Below are 16,278 nucleotides of genomic sequence, written 5' to 3' on the forward strand. Positions count from 1 at the left end.
GAAGTCACAATGGTCCTGGTCTGCACTGCACTGCCGACTTGTCGATTATCACAATTGCATATTTTCCGAGCCATTGTCGATAAAATGAAAAATGAGATTTTAATTGTGAAATTAAGTTAAAATGAACGATCCACACTAGCTAAATTAGTAGCAATAGCGAGAGAGGACAATTCCACCAATTATCAATAGCTGCACTCTATGTTAGTGGTGTGAAATTTCCAACTCTAAAATGCTATAACACTTATTACCAGCTGGTTTACTGTTTTGCGGTCTATTGAAAACTATGAGTATGTAATTTTCTTGCAATTCACATTATTGAATAGAAGAAGATAATTTTTTGCGAGAAAGTTGAAGTTAGGGTAAAATGCACTATTCTCTGCGAAGTGGGAATAGTTTGGGTATACGCAGGGTGTTAATGGTAATAATAATATACTAACAGATGGTGATGGGCAAGCTAAGCTGCTTGGGAGTTGGCCAACTTTGTTTGCAGTGGCCAATGATATTAAACATGCTGTCGCTAAACTAGTATCAAAAGCGAGAGAGGACAATTCCGCCAAAGCAGGAGAACAATATTTTTGTTCAATTATCAATAGTTGCATACTATATTTAGGTTGCAGAAAATTTGCGGCTCTAAAATAATAATAGCAGTGACAATTTATAATTACCAACTGTTTAACGTAGCAGACATAAAACACTTGTGAGGGGCGTGTGAGTCGGGGCATTTATTTATAGTAGTTCGCTCACAGCTCACATCTTTGAATTAAATAAAAGTTTTTCAAGAATGGTGGAGCTATGGTGAAAATACCAAATTGATTTTCATAGTGAAGAAGTATACACAGGGTAATGGTAGTAATACTAGTAGGTGGTGATAACAGAGCTCACCTGCCAAAGGGTTAACAACTCCCGATGGAGGAAGTTAAACTCGAAAGGCGAGAGGGGGCAACTCCCCCAAAACATTACATGATCGGTTTTATTATTCAACCAATCGGTTCGCTTTATGAGTTAGGGAAATGAAAAACTTTGTCGCCTTAAAAAACTAATAATAGTTGGAGGAATTACTAACCCGTTTTATTAACTTCCAATTCAATTGGAATATTCCAATTATGTCTACCGCTCTCCACATCCCTATCAACCGTATCACTTTTCTGTAGAAATTGTCAAGTCTTATTTTGTAAAGTTGAATATACCTTGGTTTTTTTTTTGGGAAATAGTTAATTTTCTTTTGCGGAAAAAATTTCAAGGGTTTGGTTTGTCGCAAACGGAATCACATATGCAGAGTTCACCTCAAATATTGGTGTTGTTTTCCATGTCTCAAACTACTCCATGTTGGATGTAATTCAGCTGGAAATGTTGCCTGCCCTTGACCATCTCGCAAAATGACCAACTCTTAAAGCCATTGAGATTATACACACGAGATATAATCACTTACTATAATAACACAGACCTGTAGATCAGAGGATGGCCATATTAAAAGTTTAACCACTTGGTGTCTGCTTGTCAAGGTCTTCCTTTGACATGTTGAAAACCGGTAATTATGAAAACAAAGTTTGGTAATCCTTTAGATGTAGACCTATGCTCATCAGATATTACCAGCAAACAGCAATTGAAAAAAGGTAGGATTCCGCAATAGAATTGTCCCCACTCGAAATGGTCACGTGACCATTTCAAATTGGGACAACTCCAATTCAGATAAAGTGATTAGGGCCTGAGCTAGTGCAGACCTAATGAATTGATCGCATTGTAAATTAAGATGAGCTATTACATTGACAGGTCAGAATTTGAACATCTGGTAATCTGTTGAGGTTTAGTGTAAATAATACATTCAGCTCATAGGCTTTCAAAACAAACGACGCTGACTACCTTGATATATACTTAAACTAGTCAATGCATTAATATTCTCAACTATACACGCCTATTGAGTTCAAGTACAAAATCACACAACCATTGCATAAATGTGGAAATTTAATGCGCTGACTGTTTACTGTATCTTATTTATTTGTCAACTATTAAGCATGTAGTGAGTTTTTTTTGTAAACAATTCAACCAGTGCATAAATTTTTGCTAATAATGCAATGGCTGTGTTGCAAGTTTAATGCAGCTGACGCATTACTGTTCAAAATTTTAATCGCTTATCAAGTTTTTATTTAGTTAACACAAGCAGTGCATAAATGCCTGAAGCCTACACCCTCACCGCATAAAAATTATAAACAGTTAATGCATAATTATCAATGCTCTCTATGCACTCATTGTGTTTATCTTAATTTAATTCACTCGGCGCTGTTAAGCGGATCACAAACGCATCATACGCATTAGCTTTATATACAAAGTGCAATGTTTAAGCATTAAGCGCATTGTAATATACTGATAGGTAATGGCAAAATACACACTGAATGCGATTTCATTGCATTGCCTGAGAATTTAATTCAATATTTAGTTCATCACAGTGCGTTTTAAAGAAGGGGATATTTTAACAAAGTGCATTGTTTTTCGGACTGCAGAAAAATATTCATCCAATGCCTAATATTATGCATTATTCAAGCAGTCACTGCACTGAATCACTCACTTTTCACACGCACTAAGTCTGACAGTTTTTACAGTGTACTTCTACGTTAATTACAGAAACCTTCGGCAATTAGACAATGCCATAGTCTGGTAAAATGTGCACAATTTTCTTGTGAAATTCGCACGATTTAATGCTTCTACTCTCTGTCACACGGCCTTATCAGCCGTGATAGATAAATTAATTAATTAATTGATCTTAATTTTGATTAAAAAAGGCTTGTAAAGTTTTTATTGCGATTTTAGGACAAATTAATCTGTCTATTTATGTATAATCCGGTCAGATGGGTTAGTTGTAGGATATTGCATCAACCTTTCAAAGACTTGGTAACATGTTTAAATATATTTATATGTGTTTGTATCATTATTATACTTAAATGACTCAACACAATAATTGTTAAATCTTTTGATGGGATTTCAGTACAAGGGTTTGGTAACGGCCGTTGACGGATAATTTTTGGGGATTGTGTGCGCATATGCATTTATCATAAAGCTCCTAAACAATCGCTTCGCTAGTGTTTGGTCATGGGATAATTTCAAGTTATACATAGATGGTTGAGGATTTCTCTTTCATTTATACCAACGCATTGTATCACAGACAACCACTAGTTTGTAATTTTTGAGATAAACTAAATTGGTTATTGGCTACTATGTGACATTTTAGCTATAGAACAGTCTTGTTATTCCTACCATAGTAGTCATTCAGTTAGTAATATACTTGCTTTTCAGGAAAAGCTATACAAGAATGCTAATTATGGGAGCCTACACATTTTATAGCTACTGATTTCAGATGAGATAAGGCCCCGAGCAACCACAGCCCAATGAATTGTAATCCAAAGCATTTTTATAAGCTATGCATGCCTGATTTCCCATTTAGAGATTGAAACAACCTAACTGCCCTCTATTGAGTGCCAGGTTTAAGGTGAAACATCTCATTAATGCAGAACTTTGTGTGAAGGTTGCAAGAACTTTCCCCAGCGTTTAGCACTTGATGGAAAGATCATAAAGAGAAGATGATATAGCATGACAGAGGATTAGTGATAACTGATTAGGCGTGTATTCGTGGCTCCATTAATTCTAGGTTCATTTATACAAACAAGATGGTATATGTCATGCTTATCGATATAATAAATCCAAGCAGTTTGTTATTTGAAGTGCTAGGTTAATGTTATAACAGGCACATCCACTGACATGCATTTACAGTAGGCATTTAGTTATACAGAACCCTAGTCAGCATTCGTCTGCAGTCTGTATTCGTATGTTACAAAAAAAAAGTTTAAATTCAACTATATAAAAATTTTTCAAAAGTTTAAGTTGACTATAAAACACTACAAGCTTTCCATTACAGCAGGGGTTTCCAACCTGGGGTACAAGTACCCCCGGGGTACGTTTTAGAAATTTAGGGGTTACAATACAAGTTATATGCTTAATAAATTTTTGGTTTGTTTGGCTTTAATTATTAATAACTTTGCTGAAATGGGGCTGAAATCACTGCTATAGAGCTATTATTGGTACCATTTTAAAGCCAATTAGTTTTGCCCTTCAGACATACTTAGGCATGAATAGTAAAATGCTTATTATGATTGTAAGTAGACAAAGCCGGCTCTGTGGGTAGAGCCTTGTGTCATGACATAACGTCTAACTGGTGGAGCTTTGTGTCATGACATAACATCTAACTGGTGAGCTTTGTGTCATGACATAATGTCTAGCTGGTAGAGCTTTGTGTCATGACATAACATTAAGCTGCGTATCAAGTTACACCCACAAGTGGTAAGCTGGCAGTTTACTTTTAAGGGTCCTGGTGATCGGTGAGTTTACTAACAGCTCTGGCTTTTTACTAGTGGTAATATTGTTACATTTTAATGAACCCAACTCACAATATTTACCAGCAGTTTTTGTTTTCGTATTAATTGAAGATTAGTAAATAAATTTTTGGATTCACTTTCAATTTTTAGGTGTGACTATACAACACAATGCCAGCAAGGAAACTTTCGTATAATACCGAGTACATTAAATATAGTTTCACAGTGATTGAAAGACAAGGGAAGCAATTGCCACAGTGTGTTTTGTGTCTGAAGGTCCTTTCTGAATCTAGTATGAAGCTAAGCTTTCTTAAACGACATCTAGAAATAAGAGACACTGACAAAGCTAAAAAGGATATTACATATTTTCAGAGACACAAACAAAGCGCTAAAAATGCTCACTTGGATGAGTCAGGGCACTTTGCTCAGGAACACAAGACAGCGGTACATGCTTTCTTTCTAGTTTCGCTCAGGGTAGCAAAAAAGAAGCCACATACAATTGGGGAGAGATTAAAATTACCCTGGTGTACGGATATAGTTTGTTGTATTATTGGAGATAGTGCCGAAGCCAAACTAAATACATTGTGGCTATCAAACAACCTTGTTCACAGGAGAATTAGCAACATAGCTGACGATATAAAAAAATATGGTTCTGGCACAGATAAAGGCTACGCCATACGGCCAGTTTGCCATTCAACTTGATGAATCTACTGATGTGTCAAGCTGCTCACAACTCCTGTTATTTGCAAGATATGTTCATGGTGAAAACTTTAAAGATTAGTTCTTATTCAATCACTCGCTACAGCAGAGAACAAGAGGAAATGATGTCTTCGAAGCTGTGTCCCTTTTTCTTCAGCATTCAGGGCTTTCCTGGGAAAATGTATGTGCTTGCACCACAGATGGAGCACCAGCAATGATGGGTTGCAGGTCTGGGTTCTGTTCAAAAGTATTGCAAGTCAATGGCTCAACAAAATACCTTTATTATATGGTAAAAAGGTATGCATTGGCAGCAAAGACTCTTCTATCAAATTTGAAATCTGTGCTCTCAGATGTAGTCTCAATGGTAAATTCTATAAAAGCATCAGTCCTGAACACAAGGTTGTTTCGTCAATTATGGCAAGATTGCGATGCAGACCATGAAAACCTCCTTTACTACTCAAAGTGAGATAGCTTTCTAAAGGTGATGTTCTGAATCGATTTGTGGAACCGATTGATGAGATTTCAGCTTTCTTTGCTACACAGACTTCTGAGAAAGCTGCAAGATTTAGTGAGAAGTTAGAGGCTTCAGAATGGAAATGGAAAGTTGCATATCTGAGAGATATCTTCTTAAGATTAATCACTGTCAGCACATCACTTCAAGGAAACTTTACCACTATAATCGATTTTACAGACAAGCTAAGAACATCATGAAGCTACAGTAGATATGTGGAGAGAGAAAGTCAATGCTGGCTCATTTGATATGTTTGATAGCTTTGTCAGAAGAATTGCCTTCACATGATTCAATTTCATTCATGAAAGATCTGGTTGCAGACCACCTCTCTCGGCTGGCTTGCGAGTTTCAACAATATTTTCCTGACCTAAATGACACAGATTTGTAGTTGGCTAGAAGCCCATTTAATTTAACTGTAGCTGGTATTTATAGTGACATGCAAGAAGATTTGATTGACCTTCTCAATGACTCTGGTGCACATAATAGGTTTGAAGATTCTGTTCTTAGCAAGTTCTGGTGCTCATTGATAACATCCTACTCAAAGCTTTCAGAGGTAGCTTTAAAAGTGTTGCTCATTTTTTCTAGTATTTATAAGTGTGAGCAAGGGTTTTCCTCGCTTTTGTACAAGAAAAGCAAATATCGCTCACTACTAAATGTTGATGACGACCTCAGAGTTTCATTATCTGTTACCGACCAAAACATCAAACAGCTCACTGATGCAAAGCAGGCACAGCCTTCTCATTAAACTGGCCAAAATAAAGCGGGAAAGTAACAGAACACTGCAATGTATAAAAATTGTACCGCATAGTTATCATTATTTTAATAAACAGCAATTTCATACCATACCACATTTCTTTACCTGTTTAAGTGACACTTTTTAATAATGCACACGTGTCATATTAATAACGTTAAACCAATAATACCCTTGATTGAACTGTGTTTTCCAAAGGGGTACATCTTTTGCCACATGACTCCCAAGGGTACCTATGTCAAAAAAGGTTGGGAACTCCTGCATTATAGGGTTGAAGATATACTTGCACATAACTTCAGTAAGTTATATCACTAAGTATCGGTATATTTCTATCATTTGTGACCATTTTTGATGTTTGAGGTGGCTGACTGCTAAGATGTTTCAAGATTAAAATCGACAAAACTTTATTGCTGTTAAAACGCTCAGAAGAAAAATGTGTGCCCGGACCAGCCCAAAATGATGTGATGTATATTCTAGGCGCAAAAATGCCTGTCTCTTGCTCATATTTATATCGGCTAATCGTGCTACGCGGCTCTATTGGCATATATTTTAATTTGTACTAGCTCATAATTGTCCGAATAAAATTTTAAGTCTAGCTGCATATATGTTGCTATAGGTATCTCAAACGTTTCAAATAAGCTGATTAAAAATTTGTCATATTATTTTCCTCTAAATGCTGTGTAAACATATGAGTACCGAACAACGATTTTGCCAGTCTACGGTAATTAGGTTGTCAAGTTAACCTAGTTCATAGAGGCCTTGGTATCAGCAAAGTTCTCAGTTGCTACCCACGCCAGAAACTAGTTACTAGAAAAAAATAAGCAAGCCGAATCTTCGAAAATAATATGTTCGAATATATGGCAAAACCAACTGAATCCCTAAAAAGTCATGTATAGTCAAAGTTATTTAGTCATTAGTATAAACTTGTAGGAACAAATTTGCTGGTCACATTTGATTAGTTGATTCAACTGCAAAGCAAGTGGTTTTTTGAGTTGACCAAAATAGTGAACACAAAACAACGTCAATTTCTTATAAATCAGTTAAACCACCGACTCTGGCAAAGGGTTAATTAATAAAGCTACTCCTGCGTTTGGTTGATGGCTTGTGACATGGACTCACCTATTTTTACTTAGTAGTGTAGATCATAGAATTTTTCGCTGATCGAATGCTCTACACTACACTATGGACCAAATAGTGTACTTTTTAATGTACACTATTTGGTCCGTTGGAATTGAGTCGAGCTATGCAGAAGTAGCTGCCAATACAGCTCTAATTACACTTCATAAATTCATTTATCAGACAAGATTTCAGCACAAATGGCAGGAGGGCTATGTTGTATTCAATATAGTCTGCAAATCACGTTTTGCATTATCTTTAACATAACAATTTTAATATATAATTTTTACAAGCAACAATGATTTGAACATTTCACTGATCTCAGCAAAAGATTTTCATTAAAAACATCTATCCAAGTCGTGGCCACTTGCATAGTTTCAGCTCATATAATAGAACAAATCATTTTACTGCAGTAAACTCAAGCGCCGTATGTATCATATCTGGATATTCCTTTTCATCTTTAGTCCTAAGATATGTAGCTCTCACTAAGTTGTATATGCAGGTTAGTAGTGATCACCACTCTGCCCTTGTACGTACTTCTGGGTATGCTCAAAATACCAATGATCTGTATGTGCGTGACGTGCTGTCTTTACATACTATGTTGTACATCTGATGTTTTTGCAGCCTTTCAGATGGTTTCAGACACTTCTCATCTGGACACTAGGGTGCTAACAAAATATTAATCTTTTATTATATTTAGATATTTTATTGAATGTTGCTTAGAAGCTATTTGGCATCTAGAAAATTATCAGCAACAAAAATCTGACTAGCTAAAAACCTACCACGGTAGGGTTGGTAGTTATATTTAGACCACTCTCATTAGACCTGGTCTTATAAGGTCTGTAATCTTTGGCATTTTTGCAACACACTTGAGACCAGTTTGAGAAACAGAAAGCTACATATCATGACTTGTGCAGCACACATTCATGTCTCTGTTTCTCCGTGCTTGGCAGTTTACACACTGACACCACTCCTCCACTGGTGGCACCACATAAACATCCTATGATCAAAAAACAAGTGTAATAAAAATATGTCATTTATAGATATTTCGTTCTAACGTGTAATCCTTCAAGAGACAAACATTTCTACCTTCCTCTCTAATTTGAGTAAGAAAAGCCCACAGACTTTTACTATATTATATATAGATCTGCACTTCTGCGGTCTGCAAAACTCATAAGCCAATCAAAAATAACTATGCATGAATAAGCATATATAGTAAATATATAGGGCATGAGTACCACGTTAAGCTGTCATCCGTACACCAACTGCCAAAGCTTCTGGTATTGCTTTGTTTAAAAAAACATGGAGGTACAAGCATCAAAACCACCTGGTAAGTTATAACTTGTTGGTTGAATTTATTTAAAGATTCAACTTTTGCTAGTTGTATGGAATGATATAGGGGATAGAAACATAGCATGTATTTGTTACACGTATGCTTGTAACAAACATGTTCACCATGTACGGTAACAGGCTTGAAGTACCACCTGCTTTTGGGAAAAACAGAAATATTTTTACAGAACAAGATGTAAAAAGAGGATAAAAATCATCATTAGAAGCTACCCTAGTTATGAAAATTTTAACTTGGTAACTTAAAATTATTGAGCCAATTTTTAGTTAAAAAAAAAAAAATTTCATATTACAAAAATTTTAAAACCATTAAATGCAAAGCAATCTGTATGCTGCTGCCGCTATGACCAGAGGAAACACTCTTTAGAGGAACTGAGAAGAGTGAGTTTATTAGATGTTAGTTAAAATGTTACAAACCCAGTTGATCATTTGACTATGATAAGGTGATGAGATTAGAGTTTATTTATATATTTTGATTTAACAGACTTGAAGGACTACAGTTTTAGGTAATTCAGGGTTACTTTCTCCATAATATGAATATGCAACAACATTGGCAAGTCTTAGATGAGACATCAGCAAGTTGAACTTGTTTTAACACCGTTTTTATATTTATTTTCAAGCGTAATTAAATTTACAGCTTAACCTAGCAAAACAATTTGTAGACTTTTTTTATAAAACTTAGACCCTACTTACAATTTTTTTAATATTATGTAGTGTTACATAAAAACAAATAATGAATTAACAGTTTCAGCTGAGTGAAACTTCGAATAAATTAAAATGTACAATAAAAAGTTTTCAATAATATTGGAGAGCAAAAATAATAATAAAACTAAAATTATAGTAACTAACAATAAAGTTTTTTTAACTATTTTGAAAGAAATATTGCCGTGAAACTAAAATATTTTCAGTTCAAATCCTCGTAAGTTTACTATCTGTTCAAATTCTCACATGTTCACAGGTTATGGAAATCAGAATGTTTATCCAAGTTCAACAACGTATCAACCTGGCATACAAGTGCGGCCTATTGCAAATGAGAAAACATACCTGGGGTGGTCAATCTTCATGTGTTTGTGTTGCTGTTGGATGTTGGGTATTTGTGCAATCATATCGTCACAACGCGTTGAGGAGCTAAACCGTTGTGGTATGTTTTGCTTCTCAGTTGTATAGTACGATGTGAAAGATGGAAACATGAATAGTGCAGAATATATAGTGCCTGTTTTAAAATAAATACATGTAGCACTTGTTTTTAGCAAAAAACTAAACTATTTATACAGAACGAGATGTAAAAAGAGAATAAGGATCCCTAATAGAAGCTGCCCCAATAATGAAAAATCTTAATTTGGTAACTAAAAATTATAATTCTAGTTGTCAATTAAGAGAATATAGTTTTTTATATGTACACTGCTATTTCAGAATATTACTTTTGAAAATATTCAAAGCATTAAGTACATAGAAACTATGAAGCTGTAATATACATGTTTTGCTGCATATACACCTTCCTCCAACTGCACTAGTCTTCAGCACACAGATGCAGACTGGTCTGACCTTGTTTTAGAGTTTTGAGGCATGCAGGTCAGCGAGTCAGCTTATACAAGTTTCTTTAACGTTTTCTTTAACACAGAATTGCACTATTTTGCTTTTCGTAGTTGCAAATAATGTTGTTCAAGCTCTCGTTTTGATCGGAGTTGTCTTCTTACTAGTCTTGCCTTTAGTCAAATATTCTCTTTTTTAGGAAATGCTGAAGAAGCAAAACAGAAAAGCAAGCAAGCTCTAATCCTGAATATTATTGGAACTGTGATTGGCCTTGTAATCTTTATAGGTTTAGGTGTTTATTATGGAGTATATTATTTTAGTTACTAAACTAACATGTAATAGCTAAAAATAACTTGAATATATAACAGAAATACATTTGCCGATGATAATAGAAACTTTTATGATTTCAAAACTGTAAAAATCATTCATAATTTTTCATAGCAAAAATTGCAGCTTAATGAGAGGTTTTTTGCTCAAATAATAATAAGTTATCTTCCTTTGTTATTATTATTATTGCTGCCACTTTTTAAAGGAATATAACTCTACTCTACCTATTACTTGCTTGTGTTTTAAAATAATGCAACATGTTATCTACACCAGTGGTTTTTTGACTACTTTTGGCTTCTGTATATGTTTACTAATATACCGGTATGCAATCTTGTGAAAATAAATTTCCCGATTCTCTCTCACACCATAGGAGTCATTTTCTCATATAACTCCTAGCATGCCTCTAAATTAACTACCACAGCAGGTGCTTGTCTCACATAATAACAACTGACAAAAGATCATATGCTAACCTTTGTAAATGAATCACACGGAACCTTGCCTTTCATGCAAAAAATGGAAAATTAGCATGTCAATTCTACATTTGAGTGCTTTTGTTTTAAAAATTACTCATTTAAATTAAGAAAGTGTATTTTATATATTTTATAATATATACATTAAGAGCATGACAAACTGTATAATATAGGCATTTCATCTGGCCTGCCAATAAAGAGTTTATCCTGCTACGCATTCCTTTTGTTAAATTATTAAAGGGCTAATTATCATTATCATCAACAAAGTGCTGAGATTGGTTGACACTCAGTTATAGTGAGTGGAAAGCGTTTTAATATGCTAAACATATATTAAAACGAATCAACTTCATATATTGAGATGTTAGCATCCTAAATGCATTATTTTTATAATAGGTTGAGGCGTCATTACACTTGACTCATTGAGAGGTTTAGTAAGCAAGTTCCTTTGGAATTAAAAGCCTAAGGCTTATCGATTGAAATGGATGGCATGTGATGCAAGAAATAATTATTCAGGGGACAAAAGTTTCTACCCTCCTTTCTAATAGGAGTAATTACAAGCCTACAGACTTCTACTCTACAGACCTTCACTTCTGAGGACTACAAAACACATAAGCCAATTAAGAACAACCACGCATGAATAAACATGCAGTAGATAGTAACTATGTAGGGAATTAGTACCATGGTAGGCCGTCAGCTCTACATTTACTGCCAAAGCTTCTGCGATCTCTTTGTTTAGAGAAGCATGGAGGTACAAGCACCAACACCACCTGGTTAGTTATTATTGGTTGGTTGTTTTTATTTAGAGACTCCACTGTAACAGCTGCTAGTTGTATGGTATGCTGTAAGGGGTTGAAACATAGCATGTATTTGTTACACTTATGCTTTTAACAAACCTGTTACCATGGACGGTAACATGTTTGAAATACCACCTGCTTTTGGAAAAAGACAGAAAATGCTTTGATACAAACAGTACCAAACACAAGCCGAGCGCTGGTCATGGTCTGCATCCAGGATATATAACACAGCAAAAAAATGCTTAATAATTAATTGGTCTTTTTTGTAGTTTTTTAAGGCAAAATAAAACACAACACAATCATATGTGCGATCGAAACAATAAAATATATTCTAACCTATTTATTGTTCAGTACTTCGCTGTAGCCCTACTATCTGAAGTGGCTGTCCAATTTCATCATACATCATCCACTATAGTGGCCTGAAGGAATTTCTAATTTTCTTCTGCTCAGTAATCTGTTCGAATCTCTTCACCCATTCATCTTTTTTCAAATTTCTCACATTTTTCCTCTAGTTTGTGATTTGGTCTAGTCGTTTTTGTCATCTTCCTGCCTTTTTGTAGTCTTTTTGATAAGCTCTTGTTCAGAAGCTTGTATTGTTTGTTGGGTCTTCACGGTATATATTCTAAGTTGTTGTGACACCCCGCTCCTGTGTCTGTATTCAGGTTTGTGGTAGAGTTCACTTTTTTGGGTTTGGATTCTCTCTTTCACTTTAGAATACGCCAGCCTCCAAGCGGGTAAATACACTGAATGGTGGTTGTTTCTCGCACGTACTGTCCGTAGACCGTCTTTCTCATCCATATAAAGTAGGAATATTCCTACTTATTTGGGTTTGGATGGCATCCTGATTGGGCATCCCTAGCTTGAGTAGGGTAAAGACGCATGGGATTCATTGGCTTTGGATCTATGTTTGTATTTTCTTTTCACCAGTTACCTCTTGGTATTTGGTGGTCTGTTCAAACCCTAAAATCTCAGCCAAGCGTTTTTCTCTTCCTAACTCAGTATCTATTGTATGATTGTCCAATTCAAGCAATAATTCTTCAAGATTACTCTTTCCTCTATCTGGTTATCTGTCCAATGTCTTAGCAGTCATTGAGAGAGTAATATCGAGCATTTCTGTTTAGTCTAAAAAAGTTCCTGACTGTCTCAAATTCTGGTGGCAAATAACAGCTTCAGTACTGGTAGCATTTGTTAGGCATTATGGCGGCCTTCATTTACATTTCGGACAGTCACATGGGTCCTGCCTTGCTGCCTGCTGAATGGTCAAGCTGTTTTGTCATCTACTCCAGTTTTCCTAAAACTTTTTTAAAAACTTCTTTGCTGACCTGACTCCAACTGGCTGCAGTAGTAGTCTTACTACCTTGGTGAGAGTCTCCTTATTCTCTGGAGATGTTTGTCTCCATATGTTTTCCTTGTAGTCCTGTGAGCATCTTCTATGTCTTCTGATTACTGTTTTTTTTTCGTTTTTTCCTATAGTTTTCTGGTCTTCCTATCCCTATCACTTCATTCCAAGTTCCCTAGATCTAGGTGCGTTGTCTGGTTCTTCTTTGCAGTCTCGCTATAGCTATAGGCAGCAATTGTTTTGGTCCTCCAGATATTATTAAGATCAGATACTGTGCAGATGTATAGCATGTGTTGTTAGCAAATTGTTACTAGTGTACAACTGATCAAGTACTTAGTCAGTTTCATTTCATTTAGAGTACTTGGTGAGTATGACTGTGGTTTTTGCCGATCAAGTGTAGTTATCACTGGCACAAGTCCTCTGTGAGGACCACCTGTGAAAAGTTCAAGAAAGTCATCAGTACACTAATTCTAACAATGCCTGGCTATACCTTCAGTAGCAACAAATTGTGAGCCACTGTTGCACAGAAGCATGTGTTTGTATGGAATGATATAAGGGATAAAGAGAAAAAGCATGTATTTGTTACACGTATGCTTGTACCAACCCTGTTACCATGCATGGTAGCAGGTTTGAAATACCACCTGTTTTTGGGAAAGAACCGAATATTTATACGGAACAGGATGTAAAGAGATAATAAAAATCCTTATTAGAAGCTACCCTAGTTATGAAAATTTTAACTTGGTAATTAAAAGTTATAGTTCTAGCTGTTAGTTAAAAGAATATATTTTTAAAATTTTTTTATAATTTAAAACTTTTAATTGCAAAGCAATCTGTAAGTTGCTGTCGTTTTGACCAAAGAAATAACTCTTTAGAAAACTTGAGGAGAGTGAGTTTATTAGATGTTACTTAAAATGTTAGAAACCCAAATGGTCAGCCGGCTATGATAATGTGATTAAACTTCTATATTAAACTTCTTAAACCATATTATGATTTAACAGCCTTACAAGACTAATAATAATAATAATAATTAATAATATGATGAGATCAGAGCTCATCCACATCTTTTAATTAAAGATACCATTAAGGCTACAGTTTTAGGTAATGCAGGGTTATTTTCTCTACAATATAAATATACAACAGTTTTGGCAGGTGTTAGATGAGATATCAGAAAGCTGAACTTGTTTTAAAGCAGTTTTTATTTTGAACTGTAATTAAGTTTTACGACTCAAACCAGCAAAACAGATTTTAGGTTTTTTTTTAACTTAGCCTTTCCTCCATACAAAACTGATTTTTTTAATATCATGTAGTTTTACATAAAAAACTACTAATGAATTAACAGTTCCAGCTGAGTAAAACTTTGCATAACGTAAAAAATTTACAATAATTATTCTTCAATAACATTGCAGATAAAAGAATAATAAAATGATAATAATTAATATCAATAATAAAATTTTTATTATTATTTAAAAAGAAACAATGCCTTTAAAAATGTTTTTATTTTAAATCCTGTGCTTCTACCATCTGTTGAAATTCTCACATGTTTACAGATTATGGGCCTCAGAAAGTTTATTCAAGTCCAACAACGTATCAACCTGGCATACAAGTGCGGCCGACTGCATATGAAGAAACATACATAGGCTGGTCAATCTTCATGTGCTGGTGTTGCTGTTGGCCGTTGGGTATTTGTGCAATCATATCCTCACACAGAGTTGAGAAACTAAACCGTTGTGGTATGTTTTGTTCCTCAGTTGTATAGTAGGATGTAAGTGATGTGAACACGCATCACGTGTGCTATACTGCCTGCCTTTGGGGAAGAACAGAAATATTTATACAGAACAGGATGTAAAAGGAGAATAAATATCACTATTAGAAACTGCCTCAGTTACAAAAATTTTAACTTGGTAACTAAAAATTATAACTCTAGTTGTCAATTAAGAGAATATAGTTGTTTATATGTACACTGATGTTTCAGAATAAAGTTTTTGAAGATATTCACAGCATTAAGTAGATAGAAACTATGATGTTGTATTATATATTTGTTTTGCTTCACATACACCGCCCTCCAACTGCAACAGAACAGTCTTCAGCACACTTATACAGATTTGTCTGACCCTTTTTTAGAATTTTGAGTCATGCGGGTCAGCTTATACGAGTTTCTTTAACAATTCCTTTAACACAGAATTACACTATTGTGATTTTCATAGTTAGAAGTATTGTTGTTCAAGTTTTCATTTTCACTGGCATTGTGTTCTTACTAGTCCTGTTTTCAGTCAAATATTCTTCCTTTTATAGGAAATGTTGAACAAGCAAAACAGGAAAGCAAACAAGTTCTATTCCTGAATATTATTGGAACTCTGATTGGCACTACAGTTCTTATAAGTTTGGGTGTTTATTATGGAGTGTATTATTTTAGCTACTGAGCTAACATGCTATAGCTGAAAATAACTCGAATATATAACAGAAATACATTTGGTGGTGATTATAGAAACTTTTATTATTTCAAAATTGTAAGAATCATTTATAGTACAACAAAGTCAACAAGAACTATAGAAATAAGAAACCCATTGTTCTGGTTAACTGTCAAATACACATATTTGATATTCAGATAATGGAATAGCAGAGATATCTAATTTTAAATTGTTGTGAATGAACACAATTTGTCTATTCGCTGTTATTGAATATAAATATAGTTATTATTTTTGTCATGTTCACCATTCTTACTATTGTCAGAACTGAAGGCTCAACTTGGTTCAAAGATAGTCTAGCTATAATTCAAAACTCTTTGCATATATAGCTATTTAAAACCAAAAGTTATAGGTACCTGTATTGCACTTGTAGGTACCTATATTGTATTTATTGGTGTTTATATTGTACTTATAGGTATCTAAATAGTACTTATAGGTACCTATATTGTACTTATAGGTAACTGTAGTGTACTTATAGGTATCTATAGTGTACTTATAGCTATCTATAGTGTATTTATAGGTATCTATAATGTATTTATAGGTACCTACAGTGTACTTATAGGTA

At 34.6% G+C, this 16,278-nt stretch overlaps 1 long non-coding RNA gene across 1 annotated transcript; it reads left to right on the forward strand.

Annotated features, from left to right (window-relative positions):
- The first annotated feature begins 11,769 nt into the window (after nt 1-11,769).
- On the forward strand, nt 11,770-15,953 carry LOC137400220 (uncharacterized). Its single transcript, XR_010979233.1, has 3 exons — nt 11,770-11,885; nt 14,796-14,978; nt 15,541-15,953. It is a non-coding gene; the product is annotated as an uncharacterized lncRNA (long non-coding RNA).
- Nucleotides 15,954-16,278: the final 325 nt, after the last annotated feature.

The sequence above is a fragment of the Watersipora subatra genome, chromosome 7 (genome assembly GCF_963576615.1).
Source record: "Watersipora subatra chromosome 7, tzWatSuba1.1, whole genome shotgun sequence".
NCBI classification, from domain to species: domain Eukaryota; kingdom Metazoa; phylum Bryozoa; class Gymnolaemata; order Cheilostomatida; family Watersiporidae; genus Watersipora; species Watersipora subatra.